This window comes from Pleurodeles waltl, chromosome 1_1, assembly GCF_031143425.1.
Source record: "Pleurodeles waltl isolate 20211129_DDA chromosome 1_1, aPleWal1.hap1.20221129, whole genome shotgun sequence".
In the NCBI taxonomy this organism is placed as follows: Eukaryota; Metazoa; Chordata; class Amphibia; order Caudata; family Salamandridae; genus Pleurodeles; species Pleurodeles waltl.
Genome location: NC_090436.1, coordinates 313,025,620 through 313,042,205, shown reverse-complemented (window position 1 = coordinate 313,042,205; position 16,586 = coordinate 313,025,620).

Here is a 16,586-nt window from a genome sequence, read left to right as displayed (position 1 = left end):
TTATATATGTCAGCTGCTCTCTTCATTTGAAAATATATTCTGCTGTGATTTCAGAATTCCAAGAAAGAATGGGAAAATAGAGACCAATCTAAAACAGGCCTCTATAAATGATAATAACTTCACTCAACATTTCAAACTCAGTACACACAGAAAAAGGATCTACCATTGCTTCATCATAGACAAACAAGCACTAATACAACTAGATCCTAGTCCAGTAGACATGCCAGATCACTTGCTTCTATCCTTTCACCTTTATCCTAGGCCTCACCGCCTGCTACTAAACCTATAAAAGCTGAAATACTCTAAAGGAATTTTTATTACAGCTATTCAATGACTTTCAACGAGTCTTGAAACCACAAAATGCCTCTAATGCAGTAATTAGAGACCCCTCTATCCTACTATTGGACTGTAACTAGAAACTAAAGGACACCCTTGATCACCTTCTATCTCTTGAGAAGAAAATAATAAACTGAAGGAAATTGTCTCTCTGTTACATTCAACAAACAAACTCAGTAAGACTCACTATAAGAAAACCGGAGCTTACTTGTAGCAAAACCCACCAAAAACCAAACGTTCGCCTGCCAGGAATGTCAGAAGCTACTACAAAAATGCTGTGTAAAGTCAAAGACTCCTACCTCACAAGCAAACTCAACAATGACAAGAACTTACCCAAAGAATTATTTCACATATTAAGTCAACAGTCCCCCACTCCGGCCTATCATCCTAATATGTCTAGATGTGAGGACTTTTCTAGCATCTTCCTAAGCAATATTACTGTTCTCAGGTGAGAAATTGACAACTCTCCTACCACATTCAAGCCAGCACAGACATTTACCCAAAGAAAGATCACATGTCCCTGGATTATCTTCGATCCTGTCTCTCCTCAAAACTTTGAAAAAATCAACCGTGGAATCAATAAATCATATTTTTTGAATGACTACATGCCTGCTTCTAAGGCTAAAGAACTTAGGGGCACCATCTCACCAACATGGTTAAATTGCATGAATGCTTTCTCCCGGCATGGCTCCGTACCTGATTCTCTTAAAACTGGACACTAAGACATATCTTAAAGAAGGAACAAGCAGAACCAGTGAAGTCAGAAACTTCAGACCAAAAACTGGGCTCCTCTTTTGAACAAAGCTACGTGTAAAATGCTTCACATCACCACCACTAAATGAGCAAATTAACAAAAATCAACTCTAAGGAACTTACTAACCTAGTTTCAGAACAAATGATTTTTTTAAAGACGGAATTAAAAATAGCACTAAAAAGCAAAAAGTGTCAACCTCTGTCATCTGGTTGTGCTAGACCGTGTCAAAAGTTCAGGCTGACTGCAACTGAGCGTGGGTCATATACAGGGACCAGGTCCATCCTCAAGGAAAGTTTAGTTTCTGGCTCTCAAAATTTTAGCTTGTAAAAGTGGTCACGAGTGAGTTGTCTGCAGGGCAAGCTGGATCTGAAGTGGCGCTTGACAAAGCGGGGTTACTGAAGAACAGGGTTGTGGTGCACCTGTCGATGATGGCACTAAAGCAAACAGGCGAAGACTGTGCCTGGGGAGGTTCAAGGTCAATCAGTGGATGTTCTGTATGAGTCCCGATTAAGCCCTCTATGTTCTGACTTAGAAACTTTTCTGGAAGTCAGACCTCCTTAAGTGGGACAAACCAGCAAATTAAGGCTGGCTTGAGATTCAATATCAACAGCTGCAGCTCTGACATCAGTCCCAGTCTCTGTCGGTTCTCCAGGCAGAAAGCTGTCAAAAAGATTCCAAGTCCTGCTTCTTGCAGTTTAAGGACAGGAAGAGGAGACTCCACTACTATGAAAGGGACCAGGATCTGCGGGGCACCACTTTGGTGTTAAAACTCACTCTAACAGAGGTCAACTGCAAGGTCTAGGGCAGGTCCAGTTAAAACTGCAACAGTTGGGCAGTTGCAGGGAGTAAGTCCACTGGAAGCTTATTGGGTCCCTGTATCTCAAACAGAAGGTCAGCAAACTGAGCCTTGGAGTCATTTCTTGGGTCCTGAGCTCAAGGCAAGCAGGCCAGTCTTCCTTCAGGTTCTTCAGACTGCAGGGTAGTCCTTCGTCTGATACCTCACCTTTGCAGAGGTTTTGTCCATCCCCTCACCCATCCCCTGGTCAGTTCCTCCCCTCTCACTGGATGTGGTGCCAGTCTGGCTACAGAGACAAAGGGTAGGCAGGCCTAGGTGTGAGCTTCATCTGTCTGTGACAAAACAGGCATCCTCTGAAGCTCAGGAAGGGGCTCTGTACAGCCCCCCAATCATTTCTGACAGGGGAGTAGTCCCACTCCCCACATCCAGAGCTTTTTATCCACTGTCAGGGAGCAATACACATCTCACTGTAGGGAAGTCATCAGGGTGAGATGACAGGTGGACACTTGCAGGAAAACCTTTTGGCTTTAGGCAGGAAATGTGAACTTTGTAAAAGAGCCTTTTAGAAAATAGTAAGTTAAAATCTGACTTGACCAATAAGTTGGATTTTAACTTACTATTAAAATGAGTCCTCAAAAACCTTTTTCTAGTTATTCCCAAACTCAATTTAGCACTTATTACTCATAATAGTGTAAACCAGTATTAAACCTTGTCATAGTGAAACACAAATTTGGAGGTTTTCACTGCCTAGGCATGCAAGCCATTAAATACACATAATCTACTTTTTAAATACCATGAACCTTCTTCTATGGGCTTTTATGGGCTTTTAGGCCTACCTTAGGAGTGTGTTATTAGTATTCACATTTGTTGTTTTGGCCTGGTAGAAGACTTATTTTGCCAGGTCAAATGGCAGTTTAAAACTGCAAACACAAGCTGCAGGGGCAGACATGTTTTGCAGTTCTACTGTAGTGCGTGACACAATGGGTGCTGCAGCCTATTGGCAGGACATGGGTACAGGTGGTACCATATCCTAGAGACATAAAATCAAACTAAATGTGACAATCAGGTGTATAGCAATTTTGCCATGTTTGAAAAGTAGTGCGCAGTCACTTTACTTTTCGTTGGATGGGGCAAAGTGCGCAGACTTTTACAGCCAACAAAAATGGGTTCAGTGAAAAGGCAAAAGATCCTGACAGACCCTACAGAAAGGGCAAAGTTCCAACACTAGCATATGACAAGAAAGGTACTGGAAGTCAAGCTGAGGGTTCCTGAGTCTTTGAAGGTAAAGTATTGTGAAAGCTGAAGGAGGTGGAGGCCTGGTACAGTTTTTGTGTGCTGACATTTAATGGAAGGCACAACAATTACAAACACAGGGACTGATTTAGATATGGGCAGAGGGGTTACTGCTTCGCAACAGTGACAGCTATCCAGTCTGCCGAAATCTAAATCCCATTGGAAATAATGGGACTTAGATTTCAGTGGACAGGATATCTGTCACCGCTGTGATGGAGTAGCCCGTCTGCCAAGTTCTAAATCAGGCCCACAGTATTGTTTTTAAAATATGGACATCTTCTTGTCTAATGACAGCAACAATAAATATTTAGAAGTTATCTTCTGTGTATTTTCGTTCATTTCAAGTGCTACAAATGGGTGTCAGGTTCAAGTAATTAGTCATTAAATATCCTCTATGGAGTGCTGTTGCTGTCCATTAATCAATCAATCAATCAATCAAGGATTTATAGAGCACACTAATCACCCGTTAGGGTCTCAAGGCGCTGGGGGGTGGGGGGGGCTACTGGTCGTAGAGCCATGTCTTGAGGCGTTTCCTGAATGTCAAGAGGTCTTGGGTCTGGTGAAGGTGGAGCGGTAGGGAGTTCCAGGTCTTGGTGGCTAGGTGAGAGAAGGATCTTCCTCCGGCTGTGGTGCGGCAGATGCGGGGGTTGGAGGCGAGGGCGAGGCTGGCGGAGCGAAGATTGCGGGTGGGGGTGTGGAAGGTGAGTCTGTTGTTGAGGTAGGCTGGGCCTGTGTTGTGGAGGGACTTGTGTGCGTGGATGAGGTATTTGAAGGTGATCCTCTTTGATACTGGTAGCAAGTGAAGGTCTCTGAGGTGGGGGAAATGTGGTTGCGGCGTGGATGTCCAGAATGAGGCGGGCGGATGCGTTCTGGATTCTTTGCAGCTTTGTTAGGAGTTTGGTTGTTATTCCTGCTTATAGGGTGTTTCCGTAGTCCAATCGGCTGTTGACCAGACGACATTAGGACCATGCTCGACGAAGGAGAAACAGCAGCACTCATCCTCCTGGATCTCTCAGCAGCTTTCGACATGGTATGTCATCACACTCTCCGCACACGCCTCCACAACGCTGGAATCCGCGACAAGGCACTCGACTGGATCTCGTCATTTCTCTCAGGCAGATCCCAGAGTCCGCCTCCCACCGTTCCTGTCAGAAGCCTCCAAAATCATCTGTGGCACTCCCCAAGGATCTTCGCTCAGCCCCACGCTCTTCAACGTTTACATGCCCCCCCTCGCCAACATCGCACGAACCCACCACATCAACATAGTTTCCTACGCAGACGACACTCAGCTCATCCTGTCCCTCACAAAAGACCCTACAACTGCAAAGAACACCCTCCACAACGGACTTCACGCCATCGCCAGATGGATGGAATCAAGCCATTAATAGTACAGTACTTTTGCTGAGAAGTGCAGACATTGCATAATTTTATGCCAGGCCTGAGCAGTAGATTCATCCATGCATTGCAGCTGTCTTTGCTTGATCCCATGGTCAAAGGTCTGAGCCCAACCTTGCCAAACCAGCCTTTGGCTTTCAGAAGGAATAAAATGAATGCCATTGAGTAGGGTGATATTAAGCATCTGTATTGTATCAAGAGGATGGCTGTTCATGTTCCAAGTATGCTTTTCATGTTACCACTATGATAAAGCAGCAACACTGAGAAGTGTTCATAATGTCAAATATAACGTGTGCAGGAGAGCTGAACCATGCTTCTAGTATTCTATTTATTCTATTTATGACCTGATTTGTAACTTAAATATATATCACCAAAGTGGCCTGTTTGCTTCTCAACACTGAATGGCTTGCATGAATGACATTGAATTTTAATTGTCAGTTTATTAATTGTCTGTTGTAATAATACACATCTACGTGACTTCAACATCACACTGAAAATAATGAATTACAGACGTATTTCAAGTCGCTAATGACACTATATTAGACAGGCAAGTTAATCCTATTTCCAAAAGTGGTAAAGTAAGAGATCTGATGGGTCTCATCAAACCTGACTAGTTGGTATATGGCTTGGGTTGCTCCATGGAGATTGCCCCAGGCTTTGGCACTGAAGCTGCACCTGAGAGGTTTGTACCCAGCTCTAGAGGCTGAACGTATGTATTGGAGGCTAGAGGGGGTGTTAACTTGGATATTTGATGCAGGAGTAGCACCTGAATTGAAATTAAATACTGGCAAGAACAGGTAAGCAATAAAAAGCTGGACATCCAATTGCTGCGCTTAAGTGTTCTAGGCTGTACCTGCATATAACTGTGTCCGGAATGTGATGGCTGTACCTGGGCAGGTGATAATGGAGACCATGGAATATTGTGACAGTACCTTAGTTAAAATTTAGGTGGTATAGAAAAAACATACACTGTACCTTAGTTGCTACCAATTGTACACTTATTATGCAGTTATTAACAATTATGTCAATGTGTGTGATGGTGTGCGTTTAAAGGCCATGTGAAGTAATTCCCTGTGATGATTGCTTCAAAGATCATGTGATGTCAATTACTGTGATGTCTCTGAGGGAGAGAAGATTTTTCTGCTACCTCTAGTATTTTGGTGAATCGAGGTCTGTGATGACTCTGTTAAATCTGCGTGCCAGCAGATAAGATCATTTTCAGAGCACCACTATTATTGGGCCCAGATTTCACCTGTCACCCGGGGAAGAAAAGAATGAAGGGAAATACAGGAACTAGTTAAAATAAAAAGTACTGAACCAAAAAATGATCTTCTTTTTAATAATCAAGAACTTGTATTTGCAGCTTACTTTGTTAGCCGCCAGGAAAATACACCATTTTTGCAGGAGCTCCAGGCCCATTCTCATGTTCCCAAAAGGAGTAAATTTCCAACCATTTCCATAGTAGGAATGGGTCAGACACAATGATTGTAAAAATTCACAAAAGTGTGAGTTCAAAACATTTCCTAGTATCCAAATCCTCAAACATCCATTCCCTGCACCTGTTATAGTATTTATTCATGAGCAATATTATGCTACCTTGAAGAACATTAGACATAAGTAAATGGATTTACTTCTGCATAGTTACTGTTTGTGAATGCTTTGTACATGCAAATGAAGCCATTTACATATGCATGTCTACCTGTTTGACTTTAGCTCATGCTTCAGCAGGGAGATCACTACCTGTAAGGCTATCTGTATTTAACCACCGACTCCGTCTTGACCACTGACTCCATTTTGTGCTTAGCTTAGCTTCCAACACTGTCACATTGGTGGCGCAGGTATTTTTCCACGCACAGCCTGTTAACATGTTTTCGCTTTTCTCGCCAGGGAAGGGAACATAATATGGGGGAAGAAACCTGATAAGAATGTATCAGGTTGAGAATGTTTGTGGTAGAGAAGGGCATAACTCAGGCTTGGAAATACACAGTGAGATCTGGCCAGCCTCTAGCGTGTTTTTCCAACACTGACCTGGTATGGCCGGTGCTTGAATTTCACAACTTACTCAACGGGAGGGGATTTCTAGAACCTTCCTCCTAAGTTTGTTTAAAGTATATAAGGTGGGGAAGGTTTACACTGAGGGGGATATTTATACTTGTTTTGCACCGAATTTGCATATTTATTTTAAATGTAAATTCAGTGCAAAACTAACTCCATATTTATACTTTGGCATCTAGACCCGTTTAGTGCCAAATTTATGGAGTTAAAGTCCTTTTTTGGACATGGAAACCTGCGTCAATGAGATGCAAAGTAGGCATTCCCGTGCAAAACATGACTCTATGGCCTTAGCGCCATATTTATCCCCGTGCTAAAATCACGGATGGGGGAGGAGGGGTCAAAAAATGGTGCAAATCTTGCTTTGCACTATTATTTAATGCCTGGGTCACGGAAGGCGTTAAGGGACCTGCAGGCCTATTTAAGCTCACAGGTGCCCTCCTCAGGCCCCAGGGACACCCCCACCCACACCAGAGGGGCAGTGGATGATCGGGGACCCTATTCCAGGTAAGTATAGGTAAGTACAGGTAAGTATTTTTTTTCAAGTGCCATTGGGGGCCCTGAAATGCCCCCCCTACATGGCACTGGGTGCAACAGCCATGCCAAGGGGACCCTGGTCCCCTGTGCTGGCCATTGGGGTTGTGGGCATGACTCCTGTCTTTTTTAAGACAGGAGTCATGTGGTATGGATGTTGTGCATCAGAAAATGATGCTAAGCTTGTTAGAGTCATTTTTTTTACTCTAACCTGCCTAATGTAATTTTTTGGTGCAAAACCCCCTTCTTCCATACCGCAAGCCCCACCCGGCTAACATTTTTTTTTTTTACACTAGCCTATCCTTTGCACCAGCTTGCACCATGCCATAAATATGGTGCCTGGCTGGTGCTCAGAAATGGTGCTAAACCTTTTGGTGCAAAACTGCGTTAGTGCAGTTTTGCACCAAAAAGTATAAATCAGGGCCTGAGAGAGAATGAACTCATTTCTGAAGGTGGGCGCATTGCTCAGAGAGTAATCCTATTGACGTTGTTCTCTTTTGTCTCAGTTGTCACTGGTTCCACAGCTTGACGTTGCCAGACAAAGGATGATGTTAGATTCGGGCCCATAGTGATGCATTTTTAATTCTTAGTATCTAGCTTTACTGTGTGCATGCATAAATATACATAGCCACAATATATATATTCACTGCTTAAGGCATTGGATGTCAGAAGCAGAAAAGGTTTTCAAGCAGAGCTATGTATCATCTCCTTTTCAAAGCAAGCTGTGTTGTCCAGCAATATCAGGAGGCACGGGTCATCTTCATCTGGTTGTCAGGAGGCCATTGTCTACGATGTGTAAGGTAGTGATCTCCCTGTTGAAGCATGAGGTGAAGTCAGACAGGTAGTCATGCATACTTTAATGGCTTTCAGGGGTCTCCAACCTTTTTTGCATTAAAAGCTACTTATGTTGATGAAAATCATCCAGAGCTAAGAATATTATTAGAATTTTAATACTGACCTCATCAGACAAGTTTACATGTTTGTTTTAAATATAAACCTTTCAGTTTTTGTAGGCTGGGCTAGATACAGGAGAGATACTTATGGGTAGCTCGAGAGCTACTAGTAGCTCACAAGCTACTTGTTGGAGACTGTAGGAAGTTGGCCCTGTATGCACTATTTCAAAGTAAGGAATAGTATGCACAGAGTCCAAGGGTTTCCCTTAGAGGTAAGATAGTGGCAAAAAGAGATAATACTAATGCTCTATTTTGTGGTAGTGTGGTCGAGCAGTAGGCTTCTCAAAGGAGTAGTGTTAAGCATTTGTTGTACATACACACAGGCAATAAATGAGGAACACACAATCAGAGACAATTCCAGGCCAATAGGTTTTTGTATAGAAAAATATATTTTCTTAGTTTATTTTAAGAACCACAGGTTCAAATTCTACATGTAATACTTTGCATGAAAGGTATTGCAGGTAAGTACTTTAGGAACTTTGAATAATCACAATAGCATATATACTTTTCAAATAAAACACATATAGCTATTTTAAAACTAGACAGTGCAATTTTCAACAGTTCCTGGGGGAGGTAAGTATTTGTTAGTTTTTGTAGGTAAGTAAACCACCTACGGGGTTCAAGTTTGGGTCCAAGGTAGCCCACCGTTGGGGGTTCAGAGCAACCCCAAAGTTACCACACCGGCAGCTCAGGGCCGGTCAGGTGCAGAGTTCAAAGTGGTGCCCAAAACACATAGGCTTCAATGGAGAAGGGGATGCCCCGGTTCCAGTCTGCCAGCAGGTAAGTACCCGCGTCTTCGGAGGGCAGACCAGGGGGGTTTTGTAGGGCACCGGGGGGGACACAAGTTAGCACAGAAAGTACACCCTCAGCAGCACAGTGGCGGCCGGGTGCAGTGTGCAAACACACGTCGGGTTTGTAATAGGAATCAATGGGAGACCAAGGGGTCTCTTCATCGATGCAGGCAGGCAAGGGGGTGGGGCTCCTCGGGGTAGCCACCACCTGGGCAAGGGAGAGGGCCTCCTGGGGGTCACTCCTGCACTGGAGTTCCGATCCTTCAGGTCCTGGGGGCTGCGGGTGCAGGGTCTTTTCCAGGCGTCGGGATCTGGGAGTCAGGCAGTCGCGGTCAGGGGGAGCCTCGGGATTCCCTCTGCAGGCGTCGCTGTGGGGGCTCAGGGAGGACAACTTTGGTTACTCACAGTCTCGGAGTCGCCGGAGGGTCCTCCCTGAAGTGTTGTTTCTCCACCAGTCGAGTCGGGGTCGCCGGGTGCAGGGTTGCAAGTCTCACGCTTCTGGCGGGAAACGCTGTTGCCTTTAAGTTGCTCCTTTGGAAACAAAGTTGCAGTCTTGGGTGAACAGGGCCGCTGTTCTCTGGAGTTTCTTGGTCCTTTTAGAGCAGGGCAGTCCTCTGAGGATTCAGAGGTCGCTGGTCCTGGAGAAAGCGTCGCTGGAGCAGTTTTCTTCTGAAGGGGGGAGACAGGCCGGTAGAGCTGGGGCCAAAGCAGTTGGTGTCTCCGTCTTCTCTGCAGGGTTTTTCAGCTTAGCAGTCCTCTTCTTCTTAGGTTGCAGGAATCTGAGTTCCTAGGTTCTGGGGAGCCCCTAAATACTGAATTTAGGGGTGGGTTTAGGTCTGGGAGGGCAGTAGCCAATGGCTACTGTCCTTGATGGTGGGTACACCCTCTTTGTGCCTCCTCCCTGAGGGGAGGGGGGCACATCCCTATTCCTATTGGGGGAATCCTCCTTCTACAAGATGGAGGATTTCTAAAAGTCAGAGTCACCTCAGCTCAGGACACCTTAGGGGCTGTCCTGACTGGCCAGTGACTCCTCCTTGTTTTTCTCATTATCTCTCCTGGACTTGCCGCCAAAAGTGGGGGCTGGGTCCAGGGGGCGGGCATCTCCACTAGCTGGAGTGCCCTGGGGCATTGTAACACGAAGCTTGAGCCTTTGAAGCTCACTGCTAGGTGTTACAGTTCCTGCAGGGGGGGAGGTGTGAAGCACCTCCACCCAGAGCAGGCTTTGTTTCTGTCCTCAGAGAGCACAAAGGCTCTCACCGCATGGGGTCAGAAACTCGTCTCTCAGCAGCAGGCAGGCAGAGACCAGTCAGTCCTGCACTGAACAATTGGGTAAAATACAGGGGGCATCTCTAAGATGCCCTCTGTGTGCATTTTTTAATAAATCCAACACTGGCATCAGTGTGGGTTTATTATTCTGAGAAGTTTGATACTAAACTTCCCAGTATTTAGTGTAGCCATTATGGAGCTGTGGAGTTCGTTTTTGACAGACTCCCAGACCATATACTCTTATGGCTACCCTGCACTTACAATGTCTAAGGTTTTGCTTAGACACTGTAGGGGCATAGTGCTCATGCACATATGCCCTCACCTGTGGTATAGTGCACCCTGCCTTAGGGCTGTAAGACCTGCTAGAGGGGTGACTTACCTATGCCACAGGCAGTGTGAGGTTGGCATGGCACCCTGAGGGGAGTGCCATGTCGACTTAGTCATTTTCTCCCCACCAGCACACACAAGCTGGCAAGCAGTGTGTCTGTGCTGAGTGAGGGGTCCCTAGGGTGGCATAAGTCATGCTGCAGCCCTTAGAGACCTTCCCTGGCATCAGGGTCCTTTGTACCAGGGGTACCAGTTACAAGGGACTTACCTGGGTGCCAGGGTTGTGCCAATTGTGGAGACAATGGTACATTTTAGGTGAAAGAACACTGGTGCTGGGGCCTGGTTAGCAGGGTCCCAGCATACTTCTCAGTCAAGTCAGCATCAGTGTAAGGCAAAAAGTGGGGGGTAACTGCAACAGGGAGCCATTTCTTTACACAAGCCCCCCCCCCAGCCCACAGGCCAGGAGACTCAGCCAAAGCTGGGAGAGTCTTCCTAGTCTGTCAGGCGAGGAAGAGTAGAGGAAATAGGCTGGTTTGTTGCAGGGCCTACTCTGCCTTACATCCTCCTGTTCAGGTCATTCCCTCTGGGGAACTGACCCACTTCCACAGTGATAGGAACTAATCTGAACTGCCGCTTGTCTGTGCTTTTAATGTCTTCACCCATTCTCTCTATTTTGGGGTTAGAGGTATCCACCTCTGCTAATCTTATTTTAGCCAGAGTCACCCCTAGCTTACCCAAAGAGGTTACCCAGAGCTGGAGTAACCCCACCATGACCAACAGGGTCAGGGGGCCTAACTTGCTATTTGGCATGGGGTCTGACCACCATGCCAAGGATAGTGCAGCCATAAAGGCTAACACCCAGCAGAGGCCACTGACAGCTGTCAGTGCCCAGAACCACACCTTTAGCTCTTCACCTACAAGGGAAGGGGCTAAGTTACAGGCTTCTTTGGGCTCAGGGTGCCTGTCTGCTGTATTAGAGTGGGGGTTACCACATCCTGTAGTAAACACCCTTCTTCCACTCTTTCTTCTGTTATCTGAGGAGCCACCCACTCAGGCTTCACAGTTGCCTGACTAACCAGGACTTCTTGTGGGTCAAGTTGGACTGTACCAGTGCCACTTTTGGAGTTCTCCCCTTTTGGAGCAGAATCTCCTTGGCTTGCTGGAACCTTGGCTAAAGGTTGTCCACCTTTCCTACTCTGTTTTCTTTTCTTTTTCTTCTGGGGCCTACTTGCAATTACTGCAGGGGTAGCACCTTCAGAATCCTTGGGAGAGGACTGGCACAGGACCAGTTCCTCTCTTGGGCTCTGACTAACCTCTGGGTAGTCATTTCCAAGGAGACAATCAAGGGGGAGGTCAGTACTGACTACCACACTTCTCCAGCTAAAAGTCCCACCCACTTCTATGGGCACAAAAGCCACAGGCCTATCAGTGACCCTGTCTGGGCTAACTCTTACTCTGGCCATCTCACCTGGGATATACTGGTTTGAGAACACCAGCCTGTCATGCACAATAGTGTGACTGGCACAAGTGTCTCTCAGGGCAGTGGCTGGGATTCCATTCACCATTAGGTGGTGGAAGTGTCTACTTCCCTCTGGAATCTCCAACTCACCTGTTGGGCCCTTTTTCCAGTTGAAGGCTATGAAGACCTCCTCATCTGAGGAGTCATCCCCAATGGCTACACTGGTCACCCCTGGGATTTTGCTAGGGGGTTTGTTTTTGGGAGAAGAAGTGTCCTTGGTGTGGTGCCCTATCTGTCTACAGTTATGGCACCATGCCTTAGTGGCATCCCAGTTCTTACCCTGGTACCCACCTTTGTTTTGGTTTGTGTCTCGGGCCCACCCACCTGGTCTGGTTTTTGGGGGCCTACAGAGGACTCTTTGTCTTTGTTTCTAGTGTCACCCACTTTCTCCTGAGGAGGTTTTGTAACCCCTTTCTTTTGGTCACCCCCAGTGGAAGTTTTGGTTACCCTAGTCTTGACCCAGTGGTCTGCCTTCTTTCCCAATTCTTGGGGAGAAATTGGACCTAGGTCTACCAGATACTGATGAAACTTTTCATTGAAGCAGTTACTTAAAATGTGTTCTTTCATAAACAAATTATAAAGCCCAACATAGTCATGCACTTCATTTTCAGTTACCCAACCTTCCAGTGTTTTCACTGAGTAGTCTACAAAATCAACCCAGGTCTGGCTCGAGGATTTTTGAGCCCCCCTGAACCTAATCCTGTACTCCTCAGTGGAGAATCCAAAGCCCTCAATCAGGGTACCCTTCATGAGGTCATAGGATTCTGCATCTTTTCCAGAGAGTGTGAGGAGTCTATCCCTACTCTTTCCAGTGAACATTTCCCAAAGGAGAGCACCCCAGTGAGATCTGTTTACTTTTCTGGTTGCACAAGCCCTCTCAAAAGCTGTGAACCATTTGGTGATGTCATCACCATCTTCATATTTAGTCACAATCCCTTTAGGGATTTTCAACATGTCAGGAGAATCTCTGACCCTATTTAAGTTGCTGCCACCATTGATGGGACCTAGGCCCATCTCTTGTCTTTCCCTTTCTATGGCTAGGATCTGTCTTTCCAAAGCCAATCTTTTGGCCATCCTGGCTAGCAGGAGGTCCTCTTCACTGAGGCTATCCTCAGTGATTTCAGAGGTGCTGGCCCCTCCTGTGAGGGAAGCAGCATCTCTGACTATCACAGTTGGAATCAGGGATTGAGGGTCCCTGGGTTACCTAGTTAGGACTGGAAGGGGGAATTCTCTTCCATGTCACTAACATCATCCTCTGGGTTGTCATCCTCAGAGGGGTTGGCTTTTTCAAACTCTGCCAAAAGCTCCTGGAGCTGTTGTTTGGAGGGTCTTGAGCCAATTGTGATTTTCTTTATTTTGCAGAGTGACCTTAGCTCCCACATCTTAAGATGGAGGTAAGGTGTGAGGTCGAGTTCCATCACATTCACATCTGCACTAGACATTATGGGGGTCATTCTGACCTCGGTGGTAAAAGGCCCTTACCGCCGGTCAGAACTCCGCCATACTACTGCCGCGCCCGCGGTAAACCGCCACGGTCATTCTGACCACCAACTGTGAATCCGCCAAAAACCCGACATCCAAGGAAGGCCGCCTCATCAGCGGGCCGCGGAAAACTGGAGATGACCAAACCTCCACCGCCACGCCAACACAAACACGCCCATGCCATTCTGACCCACCAATCCACGCGGCGGTCTTTCAACCGTGGTATTCCATTGGCGGTACACACCGCCGCGGTCAAAATACACACACAGCTCCAAAACACAGCCACATTGGACAATTTGAAATACACACACCTGACACACATACAAACAACACTCCCACACATCCAATCAACTATAAAACACACACCCACATCACCCACAAACCCCTACGACCGAAGATCAGAGACGAAGGAGAGAGAGACACATCACAGAATAGAGAGCTACATCACACAGAGGCACACTACACCATCACACACACCACATAGAAGCACAAAGCACCACACACCAACACACTCTTCACCATATACACCACCCCACACCTCATCCACACCACCCCATGGCACCCCAAAGGCACCCACACTTTTCGGACCAAGAACTCCGGGTCATGGTGGAGGAAATCATAAGAGTTGAACCCCAGCTCTTCGGCTCACAGGTGCAGCACACCACTATAGCCAGGAAGGCGGAGCTATGGCAGCGGATCGTGGACAGGGTAAACGCGGTGGGACAGCATCCCAGAAATCGAGACGACATCCGCAAACGCTGGAACGACTTACGGGGAAAGGTGCGCTCGATGGTCTCGCGACTCAACATCGCAGTGCAGAAGACTGGCGGGGGACCCCCACCCACTCCACCCGAATTCACAGCATGGGAGCAAGAGGTACTAAACATCCTGCATCCTGATGGCCTCGCTGGAGTACACGGAGGAATGGACTCTGGTAAGTACAATCTCAACTACTTCCCCCCCCCCCAGCATGCTAACCCCCACCACCACCCTCACCCCCAACCCCCCATCACACATCCTCCCTGAGAATGTCTCTCCAGCACAACCCACCCAACACCAACCCCTGCATGCCACCACAAACTATGGACACCCATCACCTAAGCATGACCACTGCACATCCCCCCCCCCAAACACCCCCACAACACCTCCCCCAAGGGAATGACAGCACTGGGGGACAAGGGCACCCATAAATCGCACACAATAGCACACACAGAAACAATAACCATACTCTCTTACCCCATGCAGGACCCGAACGCCAACACACCGGCCAGGAGGGTCCAGAAATGTCCATCCCCCCGCCGGAAGAGGCCCCCAGTGATGACAGCAGCTCTGTCGACCTGGAACCTGATGACCAGCCCGGACCATCGGGGACCTCTGGACAGTCGGTTCCCCACACACAGGCCACAGCAGACCCAACCCCCTCTGGGAACAACAGCACAGCTCCCACCCAGCGGGCCCATGCCTCTGTCTCTAGGACAGGTCAATCAGTGGTGTGTCTGCCACTACAGGGCACCCAGGCTAACCCACCACCCCAACAACAACAGGGACCTGGGGGCAGTGGTAGTGGGCACACCGTCCAGGGGACAGAGGCAGGGGGAAACAGGGCAACTCGGAGGGCTGCAGTGCGACAGGGGGGGGAGGAGAGGCCCAGGGAACCGACTCTCCAAGAGGCCCTCACCACCATCATGGCAGCCTACCACCACTCCCAAGAGACGATGGCGACGGTACTGGCCAGGTTCCAGGAGATCCAGGCACAGCAGGAGGAACGCTACATGGGGTTCACCAATCATCTCACCAACATCTCTACCGCTATGGGGAGCATAGTCCAGGCCCTCAACCGGATAGAAGACACGTTGCGGGACCATGTGGCACCACACAGGGCCCCTGTCACTAGCCCGGACCAGGAACAGCCTACCACCTCCGCCGGCGCTAGTGGACAGGAGGCCCCACCACAACGACAGGCCACCAGAACCCCACCTCCTGCTGAAGAACAACCACCCCGCAAGAGGAGCCTGAGATCCAAAAAAAAGACAGAGTAGGATGTCAAGACCCCCGCCAGCATGAGATACCCCCTGAAGTCATCCCACTGTCCCACATTGCCACCCTGTCCAACCTTGAACTGCCCCTGCTCCATCCTTCCACAGGCATATGGACAATGCACCTGTGAGACTGAGAACTGGAGTCTGCCATGGACATTACTCCACCCCCACCCATCACCGTGTTAATATCATGTACCATTATCTAGCACCAAAAATAAATCACTCAATGCACTGAAATCATGCTGGAGTCAGGCTGTATTATTTACAAATGTATAACACATTACCGATCAATTATGTTCTGTTAACTTTGTGCTGAACACATACCGAGATCAATAAGCATTAGTCCATGGGCTAACCAAGCAGAAGTCACGCAGTGGGTCATACAGCACTGAAAAGGGAAGGGAAAATCAAACATCAGTTTTAAAGAACTGGGGGGTCATAGACAAAGTTGAGAAGCTGGAGGCTTTCAGGAAAATTAAAATGGCGTGTGTGATTCTTACCTGTGTGCTACTGAAAATACTGTTGGATAACTCTGTCCCTGTTGTCTGTGTCGTCCTCTGAGTCTTCCTCCTCTTCACTCTCCACAGGCTCCACAGCTGCTTCATCACCACCATCTGGACCATCCTCCTGCAGGAAAGGCACCTGACGTCGCAATGCCAGATTGTGAAGCATACAGCAGGCCACGATGATCTGGCACACCTTCTTTGGTGAGTACATCAGGGATCCCCCTGTCATATGCAGGCACCTAAACTAAACTAAAGTAATCATGCTGCCAGTGCAGCGATAGAGATGTTGAATGTTGAGCGCGTGGGTTGAGGTAAGTGAATGAAGCCCTGATAAGCCTCGAGATAAACCTGGATTCCGTCGGTCGGAGAGATACGGTCCGTTGTCTGAGAGCGTCTACCACTAGACCGGCTTCATTCACTTACCTCAACCCACGCGCTCAACATTCAACATTCCTATCGCTGCACTGGCAGCATGATTACTTTTAGTTTCACCATTTCTACAAGCCTTGATGAAGTCACTTGTGTGACGAAACACTTGTTGGC